The sequence below is a fragment of the Falco naumanni genome, chromosome 9 (assembly GCF_017639655.2).
Source record: "Falco naumanni isolate bFalNau1 chromosome 9, bFalNau1.pat, whole genome shotgun sequence".
NCBI lineage: Eukaryota > Metazoa > Chordata > Aves > Falconiformes > Falconidae > Falco > Falco naumanni.
Genome location: NC_054062.1, coordinates 15,035,377 through 15,059,537, shown reverse-complemented (window position 1 = coordinate 15,059,537; position 24,161 = coordinate 15,035,377). Strand labels below are relative to the sequence as shown.

The window sequence follows — 24,161 nt, the reverse complement described above, 5'->3', positions numbered from 1 at the left end:
GGAGGGACGCCCAGCGGCCGGGAGCCGGCGGGCCGCGGCCGGCCTGAGAGCTGCCCGCGGGGACGGCGGGACGCCCGCCCTCCGGGAGCCGTGCCCTGCGCCGCGGGGCCTCGCCGCGGCAGGTGAGGAGGGGGAGGGCGGCGGGGCCGGGGGAAGTTGTGCGCCGGCCGGGGGCGGGGGGCGGCGGGGCGGCCGCGGCAGCCGCTGGGGGGGCTGGGCTGAGGCGAGGCGGCTGCCCCCGCGCCCCGAGGCGCCGCCCGCCCCGCAGCCACCTGTGCAGCCTGGCCGGGGGCACCGGGGCCCGCCGCGCCGGCCCGGGGGGGCCGGGGAGCCGCCACACGCGGCCCGGGGCAGCGACTCCTTCCCCTGGCGGCTGCCGCCCCTCGGAGCCCCTTTGGGGCGGCGCTGGGCGCAGGGTGCCGTGCCGCAGCTCGCTCCCGGCCTGGCTCCGGCGCTCGGCGCCCCCGGGGCGGCGGCCGGGGCCGGGGGCTGCCCGCCTGCCCGGTTGGGGCCAGCAGCAGGCACGGCTTTGGCGGTGGGGAGGCGCGGCAGGAGCGATGCTCCCTAGGAAAAGCTGCTGGAACGCGAGGAGTCGTGCCCGTAGTATCTCGCATCCTTTGCTCGGTAGAGCATACTTGCGGTGGTAAAGTGATAAATAAAGCGTGAGACACCCCTGTTTGCTTATGCAAGAGTGAATAAACTCGGTGTTGCCCGATTTAGAAGTGGGCAGATGTCACATATCTGAATTTAACCACTGCATTTAACCACAAGTTACGCTGTGCCACACTGGGGCTCTGTGTGGACCAATCTTGCCAAAGAAGCATTCGGAGCTGTTAATTGCACTTGCATTTCTTGTTAGGAAGTGTAACCTTGTCCTTTATTGCGAAGAAAAGCAAGCTAGAAACTTCTGATTAATTTTACAGTTTCTGTGCAGTCAGCTCAGTTCCCCATGATATTTGGGCTGGGAAGCTTTGGATGACAGGAGAATCTATGTAGTGCCTGTACGACAGGATACCTTGTGTACAAAAGCACTCTGAGAGCCAGAAATCATGACGAGCTCAGCATCATCAGCCCTGCGAGCGGTACCGGGCTGGTGCCTCCATGTGCCCCATTGTCCACGGGAGCTCTGGCTCTCCACGTGCACCAGCCGGTGGCTCTGGGGCCAAGCCAGGAGCACTGCTGTGCAGAGACCCGAGGGACACCGTCCACAGCGCCTTTGGGTGGTGGTTCTGCGCTGGGCTTCCCAATGTGGCTGTTCTCGTGGCACTGAGGTTACTGATCCAGCTCCTGGAAGGTTGGACCTAGGAAGGCTTTTTAGTTTGTGGTTTGTGCTACACAGAAGCAGTCGATGGTGCTGTGTTAAGAGCTAGGCTGGTTCCAACAGCAGCCCGACTCCACTAGACCAGACTTGAGCCAGTGGAAAAACCTCTGCTCGAATCTGGCAACCAGCATAAAATGTTCTAAAACTTTTCCACTCTCGGCAGCTGTGAACAAGGATGTATCTCTCAGCATTATTTTCTTGTATGCTTGCTGCTTTCTTCTTAATCTTCCTCATCTCAAATTCCTCTTTTAATTTCTTCTTCCTTTTTAGTTCATGCTCTTCCCTAAGTCTATGATGCTATTTTCCTTGTTGCTGCTTCTTGAATGAGGTTTCCTAACATGTCTTTTCTTCCGTTTCAATGGTTTTTTCAGCCCTTGTAAGTGTGCTTTTTTTTTGTACGTATGTATGATTTTGAACTAGGAAGTACTGGATATTTCAAAAAGCAGTGAAAATGCACTACAGAGCAGAAGCAGTGGTACGTCTGTCCGTGTCAAATTTTTCACTCCAGTTGCAGAAATGACCTGAGCTGTTTGGTACAGGTTCTCAGACCTGGTGTCAGAGTGGAGGGCAGGGGCCAGTCCAGCCCTCCAGCGTTGCTGACCGTGAGGAGAGAGGAGCTCTGAGGCATGTGTTAGCAAAATAGGATTGTGATACAGAAAGATTGAGCTGTTGTAAGGTATGGAATAATACCTGCGAGTGTTTAGCAGGACATGAGCGTGTGCACTGGTAAGCTGCGCGTTTTTCAGCAGTACCCAGTAGTGCAGTGATGGTGCTATCTGCTGCGTGTGTTTTACTGTAACGATGCTTAACCCTCGCTCTGAACTGCATTAGAATTCATGTAGGTGACCTGCTAAAAATGCCTGAGCCTAGCTTTGTATTAGCATTTATAATTCTATGATTCAAAAAAAAAAAAGGGGGGGGGGGGCAGGAGGTACCCGAATTCAGCAGAGACCTCGATGTGTCCTGAACCACACAGCCTATCTCCTCGCTGAGCCTTGCTTCAGAGATTTAAATGCCTATCTCTGATCTCTTTGCTATATCGGGAATATGCGGTGATTCTCTGAGCAGAGCTGCATAGATAAGATAATCCATTTCGGTTTAATTGGCAGAGTTGTTTACACATGATCTCTCGCTCATTTTCCTCTTTTAAAGGAATGCATATCCATCCCTGATTACAGCTCAGGTCAAAATCCCTCAGCACTTGTAGCAAATCTCTTTTAATTGGTCTCATTTTAGCTCTCATAAGGTTGTGTTTTAATTCCCCCTCTTCCAAATCCTTTTCCCTACTCTGTAATGTAATTTATTACAGGATATTTTATAGACAAGGGGGCAGCCTCTGGCTGTCAGCAACCTTTGCTGTGTATCGAATTTCCAGCTCAACAGGCAGTTGCAGTGGAGTTGGCGGGTGTAAAGCAGCCATGCCGCAGCAGCAGCACAGGAGCAGTCTGCAGCGGCTGCGCTGGGCACGAGTGCCGGCTGTGTCCCGGATTCTGGAAATAACTGGGATGAATGCTCCAGTTTGCACTCTCTGTTTCTCTAGCCTTTCTGTAGCCGTGGCTGATGCGAGGGTCCCTTAAGTTCAGTTTCTCCCTTTCTAGCTGTCTTTCCAGCCTCTGTGATTGAATACAAATACATCTGAGCTGCTGTTGTTGCCCGATGACAGGCTTTGAGCAGTGCAGGGTTGGTAGGCTAATGCTGGGAGCATGTTTGTAGAAGGCCCAGAGCAATGTTAGCTGTCTCTATAAAATTCACTGTGACTTCCCTGAATGCAGTTGCTTTGGTTAATTGAATGTAATGCGGAGAGGTGAAGCTCTGTGTTTCATTATGCCTGCGCCGAGGCACTTCACCTCTGGCCTGTACCAGCACGGTCTGCAGCCACGGTGCGCTGGTGTAGCTCCTGCCCCATCTCCAGGAGCTCTGGCATCAGCTCTGGAAACCTTAAAGGCTGGAGGTTGGGGGCGGGGGGGGGTGTGGGTGTTGACCTGTGCCCCCATGCCCGTAATACCGGTCGTTTTCCCACTACAGCAAAATCAGAAGGGAATATGTGCCTCTGCTTCAGCCGCCGGCGTCGAGACCATAGGTTGCGTGGTCCAGCCTCTCTGCTTTGCTGGTCCAGCTCCAGAGGCAGGAATCTCCAGCAGAGCTGTGGAGCACAGTTATGGCTTAAATCGCCACTGAAAGATTTACTGGAGCACATACATCAGAGCCCTAACTGTTCTTTCTGCATAGTGATATTTGAAGGTCTCGGGCCTCTCGCAATTGCTGTTTGGGGACTGCTTTTCGATATAGGCCCATATCCAGAAACGAAGTGATACAGATCACTAGACTCAATCCATATGTGCCCTATTAAAAATGCAGTAGAAACCTCTAGATGTGAATGATGAATTAATCTTCAGCACCAGAAAGGTATCCTCCATCACGTTCTTGCCTGCTGTAATATTTTTAGTAAGTTAACTGATCTAGCAGTGAGTGCAAGGGGGTTGATAAGATTGTAAATGTAGTTTGGACCTTCGCAAAATATTTGTGGCTTACACTGGGCAACGTCACAAGATCTGTTTTCACAGGAGTGGGAATTGGTGTTTGCTTGGCTTTTAAAGCTGCCCAAACTCTCCAAACAACAAGAGGGCTGGTCAGGGTTTATCTCTATGTGTAGACTCAGCCTGCTTTTGATTTTTTTTTGAGTAAAATAGTGCAAAATAATTAAGGGCAGCTTCACACAGCACTTGTTTATGTACTAACACCAGCACGAAGATGTTCAGAAATGCCTGTCTCTTCCAAGTCTGTGTAGCTGTACGTAACTGACGCTGTTCTGCCCGCTGGGGTTGCAGGCATTGAGTATCAGCAGTGTTTGCAGCTGCTCTCAGGCTGAAATGTTAGCACCTTAGCTGAGCCTGAGCTACTGCATGCCTTCTTTTCATGAAGTGAATTTAGTATGTGTCATTATATACAGATTATGAAGTTAAGCATTAAAACTAACAGGGATTTGATACCGATGTTCGGGTTGTTGTTTTGGGGTTTTTTGTTCATCCGGATTCGAAGGAGGGTGAAAAGCAGAGACACGTTTTGTCCCCCCCTCGGTGTAGGGGCTTGCATGGGTCCTAGCACTGGTCTCCATGCCGTGTGTGTGTCAGGCCACAGACACCACCCTCAGTGCTTTGGCACGTGTTTTGAGTGTGGGATGGGAATGAGGGAGTGTGACCTAAGGTTTTGGTGGGGTCTGAATGCAGCTGCACTGCATTAGTCTGATCTGTTCTCTCCTTGCATTGCAGTGCCTTACTCTGAATTCTGCCCCTCAGCCCCCTTTGGAAGTGTCTGCCACTAGAAGAGATTGTCTTGGGCATCCCCTGTAAAGCAAGAGGCAGAAGAGTCTGTCCCTCCTCTCCTACTCTCCTAATTGCCGTCCCAGGACTGTAGCTCACACGAGGAGACAAGGGCTTGCAGGTACCTCCTCCACAGCCTGGGAGAGAGTACAACATGAAACTGCACGCATTCGATGACATGCCAACAAGTCCTAGCCCTCTCCAGGGCTAGGGATCGCGGCTGCTTTTATTTATTGACACATTATTTTCCTCTGTATTCAGCAGTGCCATTGGGAGCTGGGGTGGCATAGCTGATGCAACAAAGAAGGAGGAAAGAGGGATGGCAAAATGACAGTTTTATCCTTTCTTAATCTCTTTTTGTAGTTCTGGCCTGCCATCTGGTCAGTCTCTTAGGGCAGGGTGCTGGGGCTGAATGCTTTCATTCTCCTCTGTTTGCTTCTCCAGTTTCCTACATCCTTCATTTCTGCATCAGAAACTCTCCAAGAGTATGGAGTTCCTCTGAGTGGGTCACGTTGGGAGGCTTCCGTGTCAGGACCATTAGATTATGTGACAAAGCAACTTGTTTTTCTTTGATCGTGTTTAGTCTTAACAGTTCTAGATATTCCATTAGCCTAATATTTTATTGGTCTTTCAGCTTGTCTCTAATTAATGCTAATTTGCTTGGCAATACTTCTGAAGTAAAATCAGAGCTTACATGTGGGTTTTTAGGGCTCTTCAACAGATCTTAACTCTTCACTTTTCAATCGCTTTAGTATAAATTCCTCAAAGGAGACAGTGGGATGACATGCCTTAGCTGTGATAGACTCCAAGTAGTAGAGATCAATTTAGAACAGAAGGGAAACTTGAGATTTACTGCAGAAATATTAAAAGAACCTGACTGGTTTATAATTATTTTTTTTAAGAGCCTTTTGCTGAACAGCTTTGTGTTAGCTCTGTAGCCCTACCCACTGCTTTAAAACATGGGAAATTTCATGTCAGGGGGTTTTAAATGGTCACTTCTGTCATACCTTGGATGATGAGAGTTGGACTCATCTGACTACGCATGAAGATCTACAGCTGAAGCGCCCACATCTGAGCTAGGCACTGTAAGTTCCCTTTATATTGAGGGTACGTTAGGGCACGCTTCACCCTGAAGCAGATGTCCACGTTTGGTGAGGTGAATCACATTCAGAAAGCTCTTTTTTGTTTTTCCACTGAATATAATGAAAACTGAAGGTGTTAATCCAGATGTAGAAATGTCAGCGGGACAGAGATCTGAGCAGAAGGTAAATTGAACACCTCCCAGAGTGATGCTAATTTACTCCTAATCCTGGATTTCTTTCAGTGTAGCTTTTCTAACACCTTCACTGATAACTGGTTTACATAAATCTGTCTCTTCTGATCTTAACTACCTTTCCCATCTTTAGAGCACTTTTTCTCTGGATTTTTTTTTTTCTTTAGCTAATGCTGGTGCAGTGACTGTGCCGCTTGTGCTTCATCCTGAAAGCTTTTGCAGATGCTGGACATTATGGCGTGCTCTGCAGCTGTTGATTGTCTTTGCCCTTGCTTCTGTGGTGAAGTTGTTCAACAGCCAGGGTTCCTCTGTAACTGGTAACCAGGACCTTGCTTGATCCTGGCCAGCCACGCCAGCCGTCAGTAGGTCTTTGTTCGTTCACAACCTTAACCGCTCTGATGATAGTTGGCTCTGGAAGCAAGCTGAATATCAAAATGTCAGGTAATGGCCTATAACATTTTTTTCTGTAAAGAGACAGGCTTCTCACCTGCCCAGTCTGGGTTTTGCGCTGCTGGAGCTTGTAACTTTGCACAAATGGTGAGGTCAGGCTTGGAGCGGCCCGATGCAGTGGCATATCGTGTCGAGATCCCTTCTTGAGATGAATAATGTAATTTCACAGCAAGTCGAATATCTCTTAATATTTGACGACCCAAGGTGAACGAGGAGCACAGTAAGACCGGGAGCTCTGTGCAATCTAATTAAAGGCAGAAATTTTCAAAAAGGTTGGTGTCTTGGCTGACTCCTTCAAAGGTCATCCTCTTCCATCTGTCATCGCCTGCGTCTTGTTTGTGTTTCTCTTCTGGACATCGCCTCTGTGTGTGTCTCAAGTGTAGAGATGCCTTTGAAGTGGCATCGTTTGTCTCTGTTGCGGAGCTACAGAGCTGAAATCATCAGCACTATACTGCTGGTGAGCTGCCTGTCCTTCCAGTTACCGAGGGTTGCACAGGTATTAAAAACAGTGGGCAGGAACTAGTGTAGACGTTGCATCGATCAACACAGAGTGGCCGTGCATGAGGACTGCCACAGCTCCCTCTTTCATCAGCTGTGAGCCGCGTTCAGGAGAACGATGTGAGCTATCACAATGTCAAATCTGTCTTTTCAGTGGGATAAAGTGGGATCCTGGCCCAGTCTGGCAGCTGTGAAGAGGGAGATTCATTTCAGCATTGAAGCCTAGCATAAACTGGGAGTCTCGATGTTTGATCCATTGCCCAAAACACCTCTGAAACATCAAGCTTCTCCCCTTTCTCCACCCCCCTCCACCCCCCCCCCCCCCCCCCCACTTTCAGTTACTAATAATGTATTTTCGTTTGTTACTTGTAGTTTTTTGGGGTTTACTCCTTTTTAATTAAATGTTATGGATTCAGTTAGCGATACTTCAGCTCAAACTGCGTGTGCTTTACTGGTGGCTGAGTCATAACCGTCTCCCTCATAAGCAGAGATCTGTCACTGTCTCCTGATTTAGTTTTGTCTGCAGGCTCTCATCCATATCCTTCCTTTATGTTCCTGTTTCAGATCTGGCCACTCGCGTCAAAGCACGATGTGGATAAGCCTGCTTCCCTGAGTCACGGCTGCCATGAAAACATGCTGTTACCCTGTGTTAGCATCCACAGTTTAGTATCGTGTAACTGTGCTTGCAACAGGGCATGTTTCCATGGCTCAAGTCCACATAAACATACAAGCACAGAGCTTTCTTCAGGAATACCTTGCTTTGCCTCAAAATATTGATGTTTGCCTTTCCCAGCATTACCTTTAAATGGAAATTCCTCACTAACCGCGTGTGACGGTACGGTGCCTGCGGTAGCAGACAGAGCTCGGAAGTCCCTTTCGGTCTTGCCTTGCGTATGTGGGCAGGTTAAGAACAAGCTAGTGTTCAGGGGTTGTCGTAATTGCAGTTGGTGTTGAGTGTAACATTTCTCTGAGGTTGTTACAGTTAATTCTTTTGCATGTTGCAGAGCTATTGTATAATTATCTTACTTATACGTCAGTCCCAGCTTTTTCCCGTTGCTAAAGGAGAACAGGGTGAAGATGCCCTTTGACCACACTCCTCTTGGCTGGCTTTTAAGCTGATGCTACCACTGAGGAAAGCAGTCCGGTCCTGTACTGACCCTTCTCGGTACTGGCACAACCACTCAGCAAGCAGGAGCAGGAAACTGATGTGCAAATTAAAGTAACCAGAAGAAAAAAAACTCCTTTTTTTGCTCCAGGAGAGAAAAAGTTACTTCTCAGTTGATCAGTAAGAAACCCAGTCAGGCTCAAATGCTTTTGTATTGGCACACCACAGAGTGCCTTGGGGATAGGATGGGGTGCCAGGACTGCTCTCTTTGGAGGAGAGGAGAGGTGTGACCACCTAAACAGGTGCCAGATGGTTGCCTTAAAAGTGCAATTTCATATGGTGTAAACTGAAGAGGAGGCTTACGGTGATTGCGTCAGTTCTGCAAAAATTTTGAATACCAAATTCATCTAGGTTAGACTTAACTATAACAGTGGTTGTGGCAAACTCCACACGGGTATCAGAAACGGGCAGCATGGTAAGAGCTGAGCTGCCAGTAACTGCAGCCCTTTGTTGCTGCCTGTTCTTTTCCACATTTAATTGGACACCAGATTAATTTTTATATCCGTGATTTCCTGTGAAGGGAAAGATTGAAGAAATTGAAGCGGTAGTCATTTCTAAAAGAGATGCATCCAGGAGAAGAAGAAAACAGTCGCTTTGATCAAGGTCTGTACCAGACCTGGGGTCAGAAGTTCTGCACTTCTATTTTTTGCGTCCTATTCTGGCAGCTTGCAGCTTCTCTGATGAGCAGTGCTGCATTATATTTATGTTCCTGTGCAATTTAGCAGAAAGATGTGGCATGTTATGTCAGAAAACTAATTATGTTTCTATAAAAACATTAAAAAAAAAAAAAGAGATGTTTCTCGGTTTTCCTCAACATCTTTTCCTAGCACCCTGCCACTGACAGTCTGACCCATGATACTGTTCTGGACAGATGTTTGTGAACTGAAATTGTTGTGAGTGCTCAGGCCCCTTCCCCTTCCTGCAGTTACATCTTCCTGAAACACATCCTGTGCAAGGGTGAAGATTGGCGAGATGCGATGCTGAAAGACGAAGCGGTGGAAACTGATACAGTGTCTGCACTGGAAGCAAGGCTGTTCTTGAAGGATATGTCTAAACCATTTGGTCTTAAAGTCTATGTTGAGTAGTTTTAAAAATGAGCAAACTTTTAACAATAGATGAAGACACAGGTGAACACCTCTTCATACAGAGATGTAGCATGTAACCACTAATGCAAGATTTCGTTTTTGCTTCTGTCATTAGGCTTCATCTGGAGAAGGCAGATCCCTTAGGCAGGGATGCAGAGGTGGGTTGGTCTTCATGGGATGGTAATTTAGAAACCTTCTGAGTCATCAGGATGGGACTGGTGGCACCAAGCTTGAAAACAAGTGTTGACAGCTCTACTGGTTTTCTTGTCTTCCATGGAAGCACCTTTGGTACTGGTGTTACACAGCCTCTGCGACTGACTCTCTGTTGGGATATCTGTAACTTTTCTTGGTGCTGGATGGAGTTCCATCTTCTTTTGCAGTCATGCCCTTTTACCAGTGTAGCTGTGCAGCTGCTGAGAGAGCTGGGGAAGCGGTTCAAGGCTTTTGAGCACACATGCCAGGGCTTCTGAGGTGGCCAGAATAAGATGAGGAGGCTCTTAGCCAAATGGAATGGGAATGACCTTGTATGCACAGACATCAGGACATATCTGACATTCAGATCCTAAATTTGGCTTTCTTACAATGATTTATGCTTAGGTAATATTTTTTTAGGAAAGCCTTGCCATCTAGCTTGATTCTGGAAGGAAAAGGAAGGCGAAGCAGAAAGAAATGTTTTCTTTCATGTACAGTTACGGGAACAGACTGGCTCCTGCAGTGAAGTCCATCCTGTGAATGTGAGGAGACTTCTTATCCCTTTCTTCTGCCTGTAAGGCTGGCTTCATGGAGACTGCGGGAATACGAGATCAGAGGGGAATGTGGGAAAAAAGTAGAAAGAGGGCTTTTGACTAGTACCGATCCGAATCTAGCTTTGAGTTGACGATACTGGTGTGAAAGACTCTTCATCCTATCTCTGTCGCCCAAAGGCATCTGAAACAGGGATGAGGAGATGCAATGTCAAAAATTCATAGAAATATTTGTTATTTTTCATTTGTTTTGGAAATGGCAGATTCTAGGAAGCAGTACATGAGGGCAGTGAGTGCAGTAGTTCTTCCCCTGTGATGGTGGCTCAGATGTGGTGTCTCTCCTGGGGAGCAGGTTGCACAGTGTCTTCCTTTGCCTTGGCAAACTTCCTGCACAAGGTCAGCATTGCCATTATGCTGGTAGCGCAGCATCATCATGCTTTAAATGTACTAGCTGCAGAGGTTATAAATGACTACTGATTTTTTTGAATGCTGCAATATTTAAGTATTCAGCTTGAGGCATTTTATTAAAGGGGCCTCATTACCAGAGCAAGTGCCAAGTACTTTAATGCAGCTCGTATTGGGCATAACTAATCACTGCTGAGGCTTAAAACCTTTGGTGTGTAGTGCATCTGGGAGCAGGTAGCTATGAGGCTGGGCGGAGGAATCCCCCTTCTCTTCCCTCTTCAGTAAAAGCTCTTTCTGGGCACAAAGGTCCAATTGCTGCTATTTCTTGTGTGGTGTGCAGAGCATAGTAATATGTGGGCAGCAAACTAATGCAAAGTGCTCTCCTGTCTAGTGTTTCATTGTTCTTTTCTGCCTGAGGCTTTGCAGCCTTGGTCTTTTTTAGTTAAAATCTTTAAACAATGGATTATCTGTTTTTGCAGGCTTTAGAGGATTTGAAATAGCAGTCACCCTTAGGCATTTGGCTCAAGATTATAGCAATAAATACATTCATCAGAGCCCCCGGGTCCTTCCAAGAGCCAGGCAGTCATAAGATTACTTCTGCCATATTCTATGCTATATTTTTCTGCTTCTAACTCTAGTGAAGTGTGTCAGGCTCTTAATTCAAGGTAAGCCCTGGTCCTCCTGACTTTTGGCACTCAGGTGGTCTGTGGGAAAGGGGGATGTGTGTGGCCAGGTTGAGAGCACCAGCAGTAAGGAACTTTCATTCTTGCTGGGATGTTGGCTTTTGCTGCATTACCAATCTGGATTTTCCAGGAGATCAGAAACCAGTTTCGAAAGCCAGCATTCCCCCCCACCCCTCCCAAAGCCCAGCAGTCTGAAAATTTCATATGGCTTTAGAATTTTCAAATTGGAATGTGACTTTAATCAATATTGATGTTTCTGATCTTTATGTGCCAGCTGCTGTTTTTCTGAAAGATGGTGTTGGGAGTGGAGGGCTCCATGCTGGCGATGACAAAACGGTTGCCACCCATTTATATCTGACGTGGCAATTTCTTTAAGAGCGCTTCCTGATTGTGCTGTTTAAACAGTGAATGTAATGTTTTTCTTCTGTTACTGTGAGATCTGAAGTAGTTTACAGATATCAGACATTCTGCTGTGTTGCTTTGGAGAAAGATGTCAGCTGTCAGGAGGAGACCCAAAAGTCAGTTCCAATAAAAAGCTGCATTTTTAAAGCAATTTATTTCTGGTTAGAAGAGCTGTTCATCATATGACTTTGCACAGGCTGTGCTTTGCACAATGGTACTTAACTTTCTTCTAAAGAGCAGCTTTATCTGGGGAAAGTTCATTGCGTAGAGATCTGTGATGTCCGTACATCTGAGGTTCTGTGAAGATTTCCGCCCCTAACGGTGTCTATTGATTTTTAGCAAGTGCCGTTTCCCAGACTTCTGAGCTGTTCTTATCGCACCACGTCATGCTGCTCATCACAATTAAATAGCAGATGCTGGTTGGCCACTGGCTTTATCAAAAGACCCTCCCAACACAGGTACGCAAATTGGAAAAGTAGAAAATCTGATTCTCTTCGGAAGGTTTTTGTACTTTGCTTCATTTTTTTTCCTCCCTTCCAGTGAGTAAGTAATAATAAACATTTACTAAACCATGCTGTATATTTTCAGAGTATATAATACACGTTGCCTTTGCCTAGGAAGAACTTTCAACTTTTCAGCAAAAGATAAAAGTATTTAAAGCATTTGTAAATAGACCTGAGTCAGCTTCAGCGCTTTGCCACATAAATTTTTATCAGGAGATGGTGGAAGCATGGTGTCTTTTTTTTTGAGCTAGTACTTAGAGTGATTGCAGCATTTTCTACTGTAGTTTTAGTCTTTACCACCACACCTACATTTCCCTTCCAGGGGAAAAGTAGTCTCACTTTTTTTTTTTAGTAGGTGGATAAGAATTACGAGAATTGGGAACTTGACTAAGCAACACAGTGGGTTTGTGTCTGCACTATAGAGAATCTGTCTGTTGAGGCTGGTGCCTTTTTCGCTAATGTGGATAGGGGGATAGGGAAATGAGTATGAACTGCAACGAACATGACTGACTGTTACTGTGGTTTTGACTATCAAAAAGAATAGAACCGTATATATAAAACATATGTAATGTGTGTTTATTGGTATTTCGTTACAGCTAAAATACTGTTTTATGTTCCCATGAGAATTAGCTGAGAGCTACAATGTCAGGGGAATAAATGTAGCTTCAGCCTGCCTAAGACCTTGTAGAGCTCGTTGGAAACGCTGAAGGTGCCATCCCCGCTGAGCAGGCGTGAGCCTGGGGCTGACCCTGGTTTCTCCCAGGACATAGTTCCCGTTGGACACAGCACTGGAGCTGCAGCAGAGCTGAGACCCTGTCCCCGAGTCTGGACTGTGCAGCCCCTGCATAGAGCAGATGGGAGGGAGCTGCTGTACTGGGGCAGCCAGGGCTTGGGCGCTGGGGCAGGGCAGCACGCGGACTGGTCCTTAGAGGAGATGGAAGCTGAAGCTGTTAAGTGGTGGGAAAGTAAGCTGTTAAATAAAAGATGATGAAAAAAGGATTCATTCCAGGAAATGAATGGGGCTTGTAGAAATAGTGGGCGTGCTGAGGTGCTAGTAGGCTTTTGGGTGCTAATGAAATGGAAAATACTGCATCAGGAGGGTACTGTGTCTGTCAGCTGGGGCTGCCAAAGGGGAAACGTTAGACAGGGAACTGACAGGTGACCAGCAAGGACGGGCAAGTATGTCACGAGGAACATGAGAAGGTTAGATTATAACAGGTTAGGTGGGAGAGACACAGGGTTTGGAGGAAAAAAGAAGATGAAATAGCTAAGATACAGATAGCAAGAAGTAGATACAAAGGTTTGTAGTACTTTTCTTGTGCCTTGGATGGAATCCAGGTCTCTGCATCTGAAGACCTGAGTCTCAGAGAGTACCTAAAACCATCTGGCAACGCTGCTTCCATTTCATAGTTCTTGACACTGAGAAAACAACCACCTATAGTTGCTATAACTTATGGTTAGCTCAGGATGGCCCTGTGGCCGATGAGGTGATAGCTCTGCCCTTGTGTTATCAGTGGGATGATTATGTAGTGGAATTCATCATTCAGGATTTTGTTTTAACATGGAAATTGGAGGCAGGAGAGGCACGGGTATGGATGTACACCACCACATTCAGATACTCTGAAGTTTGTGAGGGCACTCATAAGATAGAACGTATCAGAATCAGTTTTTCTTGTGCAACCTTAATGCCTGCCCCTTAAAATATTTTCTGACTTGCATTGATTGGGAAAATGTAGGGGGAAAAATTTAATTTTCTCAAACTCATTCTTTTAGTTCTACCACTTATATATGTTCTGTTGTAATTACTATAAGGAAGAAAACGTGCTAGAGATTGAAGGGGGTTTTTTGTATCTACTGGCATTAATTGAACTTTTGGAACCCAACAGTGTGAGTTAAGCATTGCTTATCTACTAATTTTTCATACTGCTGTTACAGAGTGGTATGTGCAATTTGCAGCCTCGAAATACTAGACCTTGGGAGCTGCGCTTGCTGCGTTCGCCAAGACTTTTCTCCTCGTCTTTGGGGAATAATGAGCTGCAAAAAAAAGCCATACCTTGAATTACTTCCTGTATGTTGTCCTTCTCTTTTGTGACAACAGCATTAGTGTTTTGGCCTGAATGATAGTGAAGCTTGCTAGCATGCAGGGATAAAACCCCATAAATCTTGGCACTTTTAGGGAAAAAAGAAGTGGAGGGGTTGAGGTTGGGAGGTCCTGTGAAACGGCTTGATATACAGCATATGACGCAGAAATTTCCTTTCCTTTTGCAGTCACCTTGTCCAGATGGGGTACGTTCTTTTTCTTTATCAAGCCAGCCTCTTTTTCTACCCTGTGTCTTTAGGGGAAGGAACTGCAAGAGTAACATGCAGTGGCACAGGTGCTTTTCAGGCCATGAAATGTAGAGACAGAGCAAGGATGCAGGCAGGAATCCACTGCCAGAGCAGCCGATCCCACAGATAGCAGGACAGATGATGATCAAGTCCCTCTCCTAATCAGTCTACTGCATGTCCTGACAACCCAGATCACTGACCACCTTGAGTCTGGCTTGCCTGTGAAGAAGCGTGCAGCTTCGGAATGTGTTCTAACATAACAGCTAACACGCAAAGTTTTTAGACAAAACAAGTTACTGTGAGTGAATGTGAGGAAATCCTTTTAGACTCAAGACTGAAGCAATAGTTCAGAGAGACATGGCTCCCTTTTCATCTCAGTGGCATATTGCCGTGCAGTTGGGTTCAGTAGTTACGCTTCCCCAAGTTCCCTTCTGAGGGGGGAAAAAAATACCACTTTTTATTATTGTTTTCTACATCAAGAATTCCACGTTATTTTCCCAGGAGGATTGCTCCTTTTGTAATTTATATCTCTAGGGATTTAAATTTGGGGGCTGTCAGTGGAGTTGCTGCGTTTTCTGTGAACTTGAGTATCTTTTGTTCCATTAGCCCCGACCGCATTGCACTTGGTGACATAGCTGAGCAGTCCTGTGATCTGATACTTCATTCTGAAGCAGTCTGGAACAGAAATCTCTGTGTGATCAGTGGTTCATTAGGCACTATAATTAAAGCAGAACTGTTTTTCCGTATCACCTAGTTCAAATCCGTGTGTTCACACTGACGAGGCCAGAGAAATTAACCATCAGTTGACCTCTGTGTTAAAACAACTGCTTCACCTCTGCTCTGTTACACGGCCACCTTATTGTAAGACTGCTGCTGGCAACCTGCGTGCAAATCTTCAGGTGTCTGCCTCGTCTGTAACTTTGTGGAAATTTGTTAGTTCTCAGAGTCGCAATAGGTGTTTAAATGAGATTTTTATTTATTTAGCCCTAGGAAATTTCCCCTATGGAAGGGAAGAGGCAGTCCTTCCGTCCAGATGCTTACTACTTGGAGTAGTCAGAGGACAGACATAACGAGAAGCACGGGACACAGCACACGTTGGCGTTGCTGCCTGCTGACCCATGGCTTGTGGGGTCTTTTCGTGTCAGAGGGCTGCACAGGGCTGGCTGTGAGCCCCCTGCCCCTTACGGGAGAAGGGGGGCCGCTGGTGGGAGCGGGCAGCACACCTTCCGAAGCAGAAGGTCGAGGTGGGAGACAGCCATGGACTTTGCGGATGGATTTAAAAGAAACAAACAGGAAGTGAGTCACATTCCTCTACCTCTGTCAGCAACACCCACAGGAAAAAGTCACTGGATACATGTTTTCCATATTAATGAACAAACTTACTGTGCAAGGTGTTGAGGCTTGGAGGAGAAGCTTAGGCAGAAGAGGGAAATGCATGCGGAGAAGTCGATTTTAAAATGTTTTTAAAAGGAACTTAAAGGAGATGTTGATTTATAAGCAACCTTTTCATTTTGTACCCAGCGTTCACTTTGGGTCTTTTGAAGCTCTAGCTAGTTTGTGCTAGAAGTTTTTTTTTTGTGGGGTTGTTTGGGGTTTTTTTTGATCAAATGGAAAATGTCATTTGCTTGAGGCCTTTTTGTTAAATGCTCTTGCCTTTTATCTCATCTGCATAATATGCATTGATGGAAGGTGCCTGCTGTGTCTACCATCCCTCCCTCCTTGACTTCTTAATTAGCAAGTAAGTATTTTTAGTTATTTGTCAGAACTATTTCAGGGAAAGATAAAAACAGCTGAATTGAGTAGAGGACAAACTACTCTTTGGAGATAGTTAAACTGAATTCTCAGTGATGAAAGGAGAGGAACAGGAAGGCAGTAGCTTATACGCAGGGCAGGTCTTTGTCCTGTCTTAGTGTCTGTGGGTAGATCACATACTCTTGTTTTTTCACGGGACCTGCTCAAATGAAGGTTTTCCAAGTAGGTGACACTGTGTGGTGTCACGGATTCACTGGAAGCATGTATGCACTGGAAGGGGCAGCAGTAGCTGCCGTGTTTGTACCTCTGCTGTTTCAGAGAGGGAGCAGAGTCAGGCAAGTGGGACCATCTCCACTTCCAGCCTGTGTTGACAAGGAGGAACTTGGCAAATATTCATCATATTTAACTCCTTAGCATTAGGTAAATGTGACAAAACTCATGAAAAATGCTGTTTCACCGATGTTTTGGTGTATGACCAGTTTGAATGTCTCTGGCTTATCTCTGTGATGATATGGCAGTCTTTTCTGTAACCCCTCTCTAAAGCATCAAAAGACCTTTTTTCATATGTCCTAAAAATACTGTGTCATTGGTAGCTGGTCATTGCCAGCATCTAATGACTCAAGAGCATTGCAGAAGCTTCTGTCATTTCAGAATTAGTGGTGATCTCATTGTTAGGCCTATTGGAGATGGCCTTTAATTTAATATTTTACAAACTGTTGAATCATCTGGAATTGTTCCTTCAATACATAGAGAGATTTTCTGACCCAAGTGAAGCTCTGATGGCTAACATCAGGGAGATAATATCAGATCTCTTTAACAGTATTCAGATACCCATCTGTGTTTTCCAGTTGTCAATTCATGAAAAATTGAAATGAAGTAAGAGTACTTCTGAAGATGGATAGCAAGATATTTAATCTATTTCAGGGCCACCCATAATTGCAAGAGATAAATTACTGGCTATGTGAAGCTTCTTAATCGGGCAGAGGGTCACACGATTCCTATTGAGGTTTTCAGATGATGGAGAGGAAGCTAGCCAGCACACTGATGGGGGGTTGGCTCCAGCTTCTGCAGTAGTCCTGGCCAGATCAGGACAGAAGATCCTTTCAGTGGCAGTGAAAAGTGTAAGCAAATGCCTTTCTCAGCCCGCTGTGATAATTTGGGGTGGATGAAGAGGACAAGTTACTGTATCGACATCTCTGAGTGCGTTGTCCAGTATATTTCTTCCTTTCTGTCAGTTAGCTAAGTTACCTCTTCCAGTGAATTTGAGGTTGCTGGATTTTATTCATGCCACTTTCTTAATTCTGTAGAACAGCATCATGAAGGTATCAACTGCTGCAAACTTGATGTCCTGCAGGTAGGAATTCTGTGTGATGGCAAGTTCAGAAGAAGAACGTCCCAGTGAATAGCTAATTTGTGCAGCTGTTATGCTTGTTCCCATCATCAACGGAGGAGTGTCTCTTTAGTATACTACAGTTATGCTGACATGTGCTCAGAAAACCCAACAGCCCTTTAAAGACTCTGTATTTACCATTGTTCTTTGTGATGATGGTATTGATGGTAGTTTCATGGCGGGACTTGGGTCCCATTGTTCCTTGGCCCGATTGTTGAGCTGTGAGGGAGGTGCTCTGGTCTCTGCTTTTTAAGCCCTAGTGCAGGGGCACGGAAAGGGTAATGCCGGTGGGGAGAAACGTCATCTCGGATGCAGAAGGTGCGGCGTATGCATTGTGGGTGGCTTTCGTACCAATTACAGCATCTCTACGAATTACTGCCTTTGCAGAGTACTTTCTGTTTAGGAAATAGTTTCTCTGTAAAAGAGATATTGACAATTTCTTGTTTTGAGTAGTGGTTTAGGAATAGATAGCTTGCCGTCATCAGAAAGGAAGACTGTCAGCAATACTGGAAAGTGACAAATTCAGTTCTGGCCAGAGGAAGAATATTTTGCTCAGTGCACAGATTAGTCCAGTTCCAGATAGTGGACCTTATTGCTGCAGTACATCATTGATGCCAAAACTTCGTGGGGTCAAAAGTCATCTGATAATTACTACTCTCCATAAGGCCTTTTGGAAAGGACAGACAGCTTGCTTGTGCCAAAGGTATCCCTAAGCGGAGATGGTAATCAGAAGGGCTAGTTTTCCCAATGGCTCTTTTGCAAATTTGTCTTTAAGGCTTTCTTCTGCTAGTCTTTGACATACCTGGAACTGGACAGTACAGATGGTAGAATACTGAAGTGAATGAGTTTTAGGCCAAATTCAGAATGAAATTTTATGTCCTCTATAATTTTGCAGTGTTTTTTGAAGAACTATGATTCTTACAAGACCACAAAGCCGTTATGAGTATCCCACTAAAACCAAGGTGTTTTATTCAATTTAGTGGTAAAATATTAGGTAGAAATATATACTGCAATGCAGGCAGGCTACTTGAAAAAAATGCAGGCTTTTGACAGGATAGAGGAATAATATAGATGATGATTTTTATTTGAGCTGTCTTCCAGAACTGTAGGGGAGAGTAGACCTAATTGTTGTTTGGACGGATCAGGCAGACAGTGGCACATCTTTAAACTGTTCTCAAGTCATGTTTAAATCAAACAAAGGCCCCCATTATCTCATTTTGGACTGAAGTCTGTCTGCTGTTGTGTTTGTCTAAACCTTTGTCCTGGTTGAGAAACTGAGGAGAGCTTAGAGGCCTGTGCTCAACCCTTGCTCCATGGGAGCGTGACCTCTAAGTGGGCAGAGTTGTGTTTCTGTGCTGCTGATCCAGGTTGGATCTGGGTACACCGGGAGGTGTTCCGGCAGCCTGGCCCTGTTGCTTTGTCATTTACAGATAAAAAGGCCGTGGCCGTGCTGGGCCATGTTGGTGCAGAGCAGCCCCGTTTCGGTTCGCTCTTTGTAGACTGGTGCTCCCTGGAAGCATCAGGGCACCGGCAGGCGGCAGAGCTACCTGCCGGCACCTTGGTGGCCAGATTGCCGCTGGATAAGTATGCGGTGCCACAGGCTGGAGTGAGGGAAATTCAGTTGGTGGTTTACGGTCATAAACCCAAAAGTATTTTCAAAACAGTCAGTACTTCTCTGAAATGATTTGGTTTCTCCTTGGGTTTTTTTGTGCAAAAAGGTAATATTTAGATCCTTATGGCTCTGTTAGTCCCAGCTTTTGAAAAATTATTTTGCTTCACGTATTTGGAATCTACAGTTCATGAGCGAAAAGACACATCAGCAAACGAGTGTAGTTGATGGACGAAACACTGACACTGTGTTAGGGAGTTACAGTTTGATATCCATTCAACCATCAAATGCCAGTAAATTAAGTAATGATATCAACATATTGCTATTACAACATCTTTTGATTGTGTGAAAACAGAGGAAGACTTGTCAGCAATAGAAGATCTGAAAAGAAGCTGTTTAAAACAATCCAAGCATCATAACTTTGGGTGTCTTTTTTGCATATATGCATTTGTCTTATGCATTTTCACCTGTGTGCTGGAGGTTTTGGCCTGAATTCCAGACCCTCTTTTGTTGCAGTGTCAGATCCTGGTCTCTGAGCGAGGCATGGCTGACCTGATGTGGTATCGTAGTTTGTAAATAGCTCTAGAAAATTGAGGTGTACTCCCAGTGAAGGCTGGGCTCTGTGTGTTGGAATTCCATCGGTGGACCGGGACTGACGTGGTAGGAGATGCTGCTTCCGGGAGCTGAGGTGTGTTGGGAGCAGTTCGTGATCTCAGCATTGGACTAGAAGAAGAGGAGATGAATGCATTTTAGCTGGTGCCTTCTTTTTTTTTTTTTTTTTTTCTTTCCCCTCATTAGCTAACTCACTCTGTGTGTGTTGATTAGATTTTTTGCTACCTCCTTGACTTGTGTTATCTGAAAGTCCCAGTGATGTGACGTGAGGCATGTCAGATAAAGATTTTTGCATACAGGCTGATGGAAGAATACACTGCAAGCGGTGAGAAGCCTTTTCATAAAAGTGTCCAAACGGAATACATTTAGATGCCAAAGGCACCTTTGTGTAACAGCTGTTACTTAAGAATGATAGTTTATTTTGTATTTACTGGAGAGAAATTAAATGCTACTAAAAGGTTACTTTTTCTTTATGAATGTTAATATTCTTATATCTGCCCTCTTTTAGCATATGGTCGTTGTGCACAGTGCTTTATTGCTGCTATCTCCTTTCATCCCACCATTTTCTTTCATATCCTGTCCTTTGCCCTCAATGCTGAAATCAAAATTTATTTAATACTGCTAAAACTAGGGATTCTGTTTTTGATATATTTAAGAATAAATTTGTGGTTGGAATTGTTTTTATCCAAGCTGAAGTTTTGTCTGCTTTCTTGCAATTTCTTCTGTGTTACAGTTGAAAGGATACTGGCCGTGTATTGGTGTGCATGTGCCTGGAAAGGATATGTGGAAGTGAGAGGCAGAAGCTGGTATTTTCTTTCCCTGTGTTTTTTAAGACAGAAACTAAATATAGTGAATGTTAAACAGATGGCTATGTTGTCGCATAATAAATATTTGAAGAAAATTAAATTATGTCCTGCCTGTTTGCTGACGACAGTTGCAGCCCCCATAGTAACAGCAGTAATAATAATAGGAGGATTTACAGTGTATTTAGGTTTTAATTCTCAAAGTAAGGTACCAAGGAAGGTCATATAAGGAGATTTTATTTTTTTTTAATGTGGGAAAGATCCAGTGATGTGCTTGAGATCATGCAGCATGTCAGCGAGCCTCTTGAAAGAGAACGCAGGTCCCCTTGACTTCCAGACAATACATTTCCATTTTAAACTGTGCTGACTCGCAAATACTTGAGCATTTCCTCGGAACCTCATTGTTTGGTGTTTTTATTTTTTTTCCTTAATTCCAAACTAATTGTTTGTAAATGTTAACTTGCCAAGAGGAGATAATAGAAGCAGACTTGCATTCCTGTCCAGTGTACTTGAGCAGCCGGCTTGCTATGAAAAACCTACACTTGAAGGCCCTCCTGAGAGTTTTTTTGTGAAGAGGAGAAGGTGGTGGATGCCAGAGAGATGATGAAGACTTAGCTGAAATGAGAGGGTTTATTTATACAGCTGAGCTTCATCTTGTGATATTAATAGCATACAGGCATTTCTTTTGGATGGAGGGGATGGATTCTGTATTTAGCTGAGGTCGGTGTGCTACTCTTTCTGGCATGAGCCATAAAATCCCATTGCCATTTAGCTGTTCGCACACATTACCTTACCTTCACTGGGAGGACTCTCTCAATTTCTTATGTAAATCATTCTGATGTTGCTAGATTGAAAGCTGTGTGTGAGAGATACAGGATGAGAGCAAGAACTGTAATCTCTCACTCAAAGGCGAGGAGGTTCATGACAGCAGCAAAGTTAATCTGGCCCATGGTCCACCCCTTTTTCTCAGGACTCCCAAGAGTGCTGGAAAGCAAGTCGATGAGTCCATGAATTGTCCCAATTACCCATTTCCTGCCAACTTTTCTGATATTTTTCTGTCCCTTGCCTGGAAGTAATTGCATCACATGATAGCAGTGGAATTGGCACTTATCACGTGATAATTTGTGTGATGGGAGTAGCTTGCTGCCGTATTGCAGCAGAGCGTGTTATCTGGAGCGTGAGTGGGATGTTGGGTGGGTTTTTTTTCCCCAGTTGGTGGGAAGAGAACGAGGCCTGGGATTCTTCACTGCCTCCGTAAAAAATTGTCATCTGCCCCAGTTTAAAGATATATTAATAACATTCTGATCTCTTACATGCACGGTTGGTTCTGTTGCCTGGATACAAACGTAAAGTGATTAGAAAGCTATCATTAATATAAAAAGAACAAAATAGGTCATAAAAGTACCCGCTTAGATGTTTTTCCTGTGTGCCTACTGTGCACGTTGGTACTTGGCTCTTGTGCTTGCTTGTTGCTTTGCTGTCATGCTGCTTTAGGCTTTTCACTAAACGGCCAGTATAACCTCCGTGGTATTTTCTGCTAGCGCTCCCTCTGTGGTTTCTTCCCTGTTCTTTGAAATAAGCCTGTATCAGTTTTTCTCACATCATTTGTACCCTTCTGTAAGCCGTTACCTTTTGTGCCTCTTTGATCAAATGCTGTCTTGTTGTCTTAACTTCTTTCAGTACAATTGCATTTTTAGTTTCAGTGTGCTGAATTGCTCTTCGTGGTAAATATATGCACTGTGTTGCATAAAGGAGTGTTAAACATCGCTACAAAAGCCCCTTGTTTTTTAACATCTCCCTAGGGTCTTGTAATGGATTTGTTAGGGCTCTGGGGAGATGTCCCTTGCTAACCTAGTTTCTGGTTCAGCTGTTCTCTTTTCCATCATTTCCTGCAGCGTTTCCGATTTCTTCGTGAAAATACATGCTCACTTTGGGTGCCACGCTTGCCTCCTTTTGCATGTTTTTTTTCAGGCGTAGATGAAAACATCTGTGACAGGTTTGCTAATGTTTGTTCAGTTAATCCTCGATTCTGTGAAACCTATTCGCATACAGAAGCGCTGTACTTTAACTTAAGGTGTGGTATTTTCTCTTTCCAGCTGTTCTAATAGCACTCCTTGATGCTTTTGTTTTGAGGGAGAAGTAACTAAAGCAATTTTTTAGTTCTCGTGACTTCACCAGCTGCTAGAGGTGGACTGCAGTGACCAAGCTCTTAGTTTGCTTCAGCTGCGAAATAAGTGGTTCTCTCCAACCCTGCCCGTGCCCGCCTTCGGCGTGCGGAAGAAGGAAAACAGTGGTACTGGTGTCCTAAACTCCGGATGGTACAGAAAGGAAGTATTTCTTGCTTTCTCTTGGAGAATTATTCCATGTTGTTTAGCCACCGGTATTACTGTGGATGAGTGGTGGGTGCAGGCATGTTAGATCTGTGCTATTTGGTGATTAGGGAAAGGAATGCAGCATGATTGTTTTGGAGTGAATACACTGTAACTGGGAAAATTTGACCTAAGTCCCTTGCTCTGCTTTTCATGTGAACTTTTGTAGCTTTTACTTCGTTGCTGCCTCAGTTCTGTTTTTGTCAGATTAGGGTAATACTTGTGTGCTGTCTCTCTCTCTTTGAAAAGTACATGGGACAGGGACTGGTTTTTGTTAGGCATGCAGAAGTCTGATCATATGTACAGATACACAGGAACACAACTGTATGTGTTTGGATAGATACATAATATATAGCAATCCTAACCTTGGCTGAAGCCTTTCGGTGCGTGCTGTAATGTAAATAGCAGTGAGAATATAGTTGAAACAAATGCTCTGATGCTTTCTCAACAATTTGGTCACAAAATACAGCCTCCTAGGTGATGTTTTTAGGTCTCACCATAAATATTGTATGATAGCTTTGAGAAATCACACATCCATGCACAAATACATAAAAGAAAGTTTCTGTCTGTCATTTCATGACTTTATTTCTTTGATGCTGTGATTCATTTTATTATAAAACCCAGTCTCCTTTTTGGCTTACTTTGCGTCATAAAATGCAATTACGAGGGTAAAAAAAAAAATTATGAGAATGCCGTATCCAGTCAGAGAAATATGTGTAATACGGAGTTCTGTTTCCAGTATTACCTGATGATCAGTTGTTTTGGAGAAAGTGATAAAATCTCCATAATGGACAATTGTGTAATTATGCGTGAGAGTTTCAGAAACACTGAAGCACAAACATCTCACTGAAAGGCAAGGTTAAAAAAACCCAAACTGTATAAATGCCTATCTCCTTTGTGTTTGTAGAAACTAAGATTGTTTCTATTTTCATATTTATTGCTAGTTTTTACTAAAGTACTTCTCTGATAATGGATTGCATGGGTATGCACAGCTGCTTTTCCCTTAATTCCTCCCTTCCACTTCCAATAACTTGACTTTTAATTTTACTGTGTGTTTTGTTGTTGCTTAAGGTAAACTTCTTGTTTAGGCAAGATTTACCAGCAACTAACAAAGGCTAGATAAATAATAGGCTTGTGGGAAAGAAGTAAGTTGTAATGGATCGTACATTGTACAAGAGCCAACAGTGCAAATACTGTGTAGGAAGGAGCCCGGCACCCGAGACATGTAATCATTCTCTTTACTGTGTACCAGAATGTTGGGCTGCTGCAGCTGGTTTTGCACGCCATGCTTGGGGAAAGATGAGGACCAACTGCAAGCAGCTCAGGAGAAAGAAATGGCGATGAAAATGTGATCTACAAGAAGAGGATGAAACAATGAGGATTGTTCAGGCTGGAGAAGTTAAAATAATTTAAGCATTTTTTAAGTGTGCTGCAAAGAGAAAAAGAACAA

The 24,161-nt window shown here is 44.6% G+C and overlaps 1 protein-coding gene across 1 annotated transcript in view; it reads left to right on the top strand.

The window, feature by feature from the left end:
* NDST2 (N-deacetylase and N-sulfotransferase 2) overlaps window positions 1–24,161 on the top strand; it is a 136,914-nt gene continuing 112,753 nt past the window's right edge. Inside the window, exon 1 of the mRNA XM_040607021.1 lies at window positions 1–122. The gene's annotated coding sequence lies outside the window, so the exon portion shown is untranslated. The remainder of the gene's footprint in view (window positions 123–24,161) is intronic.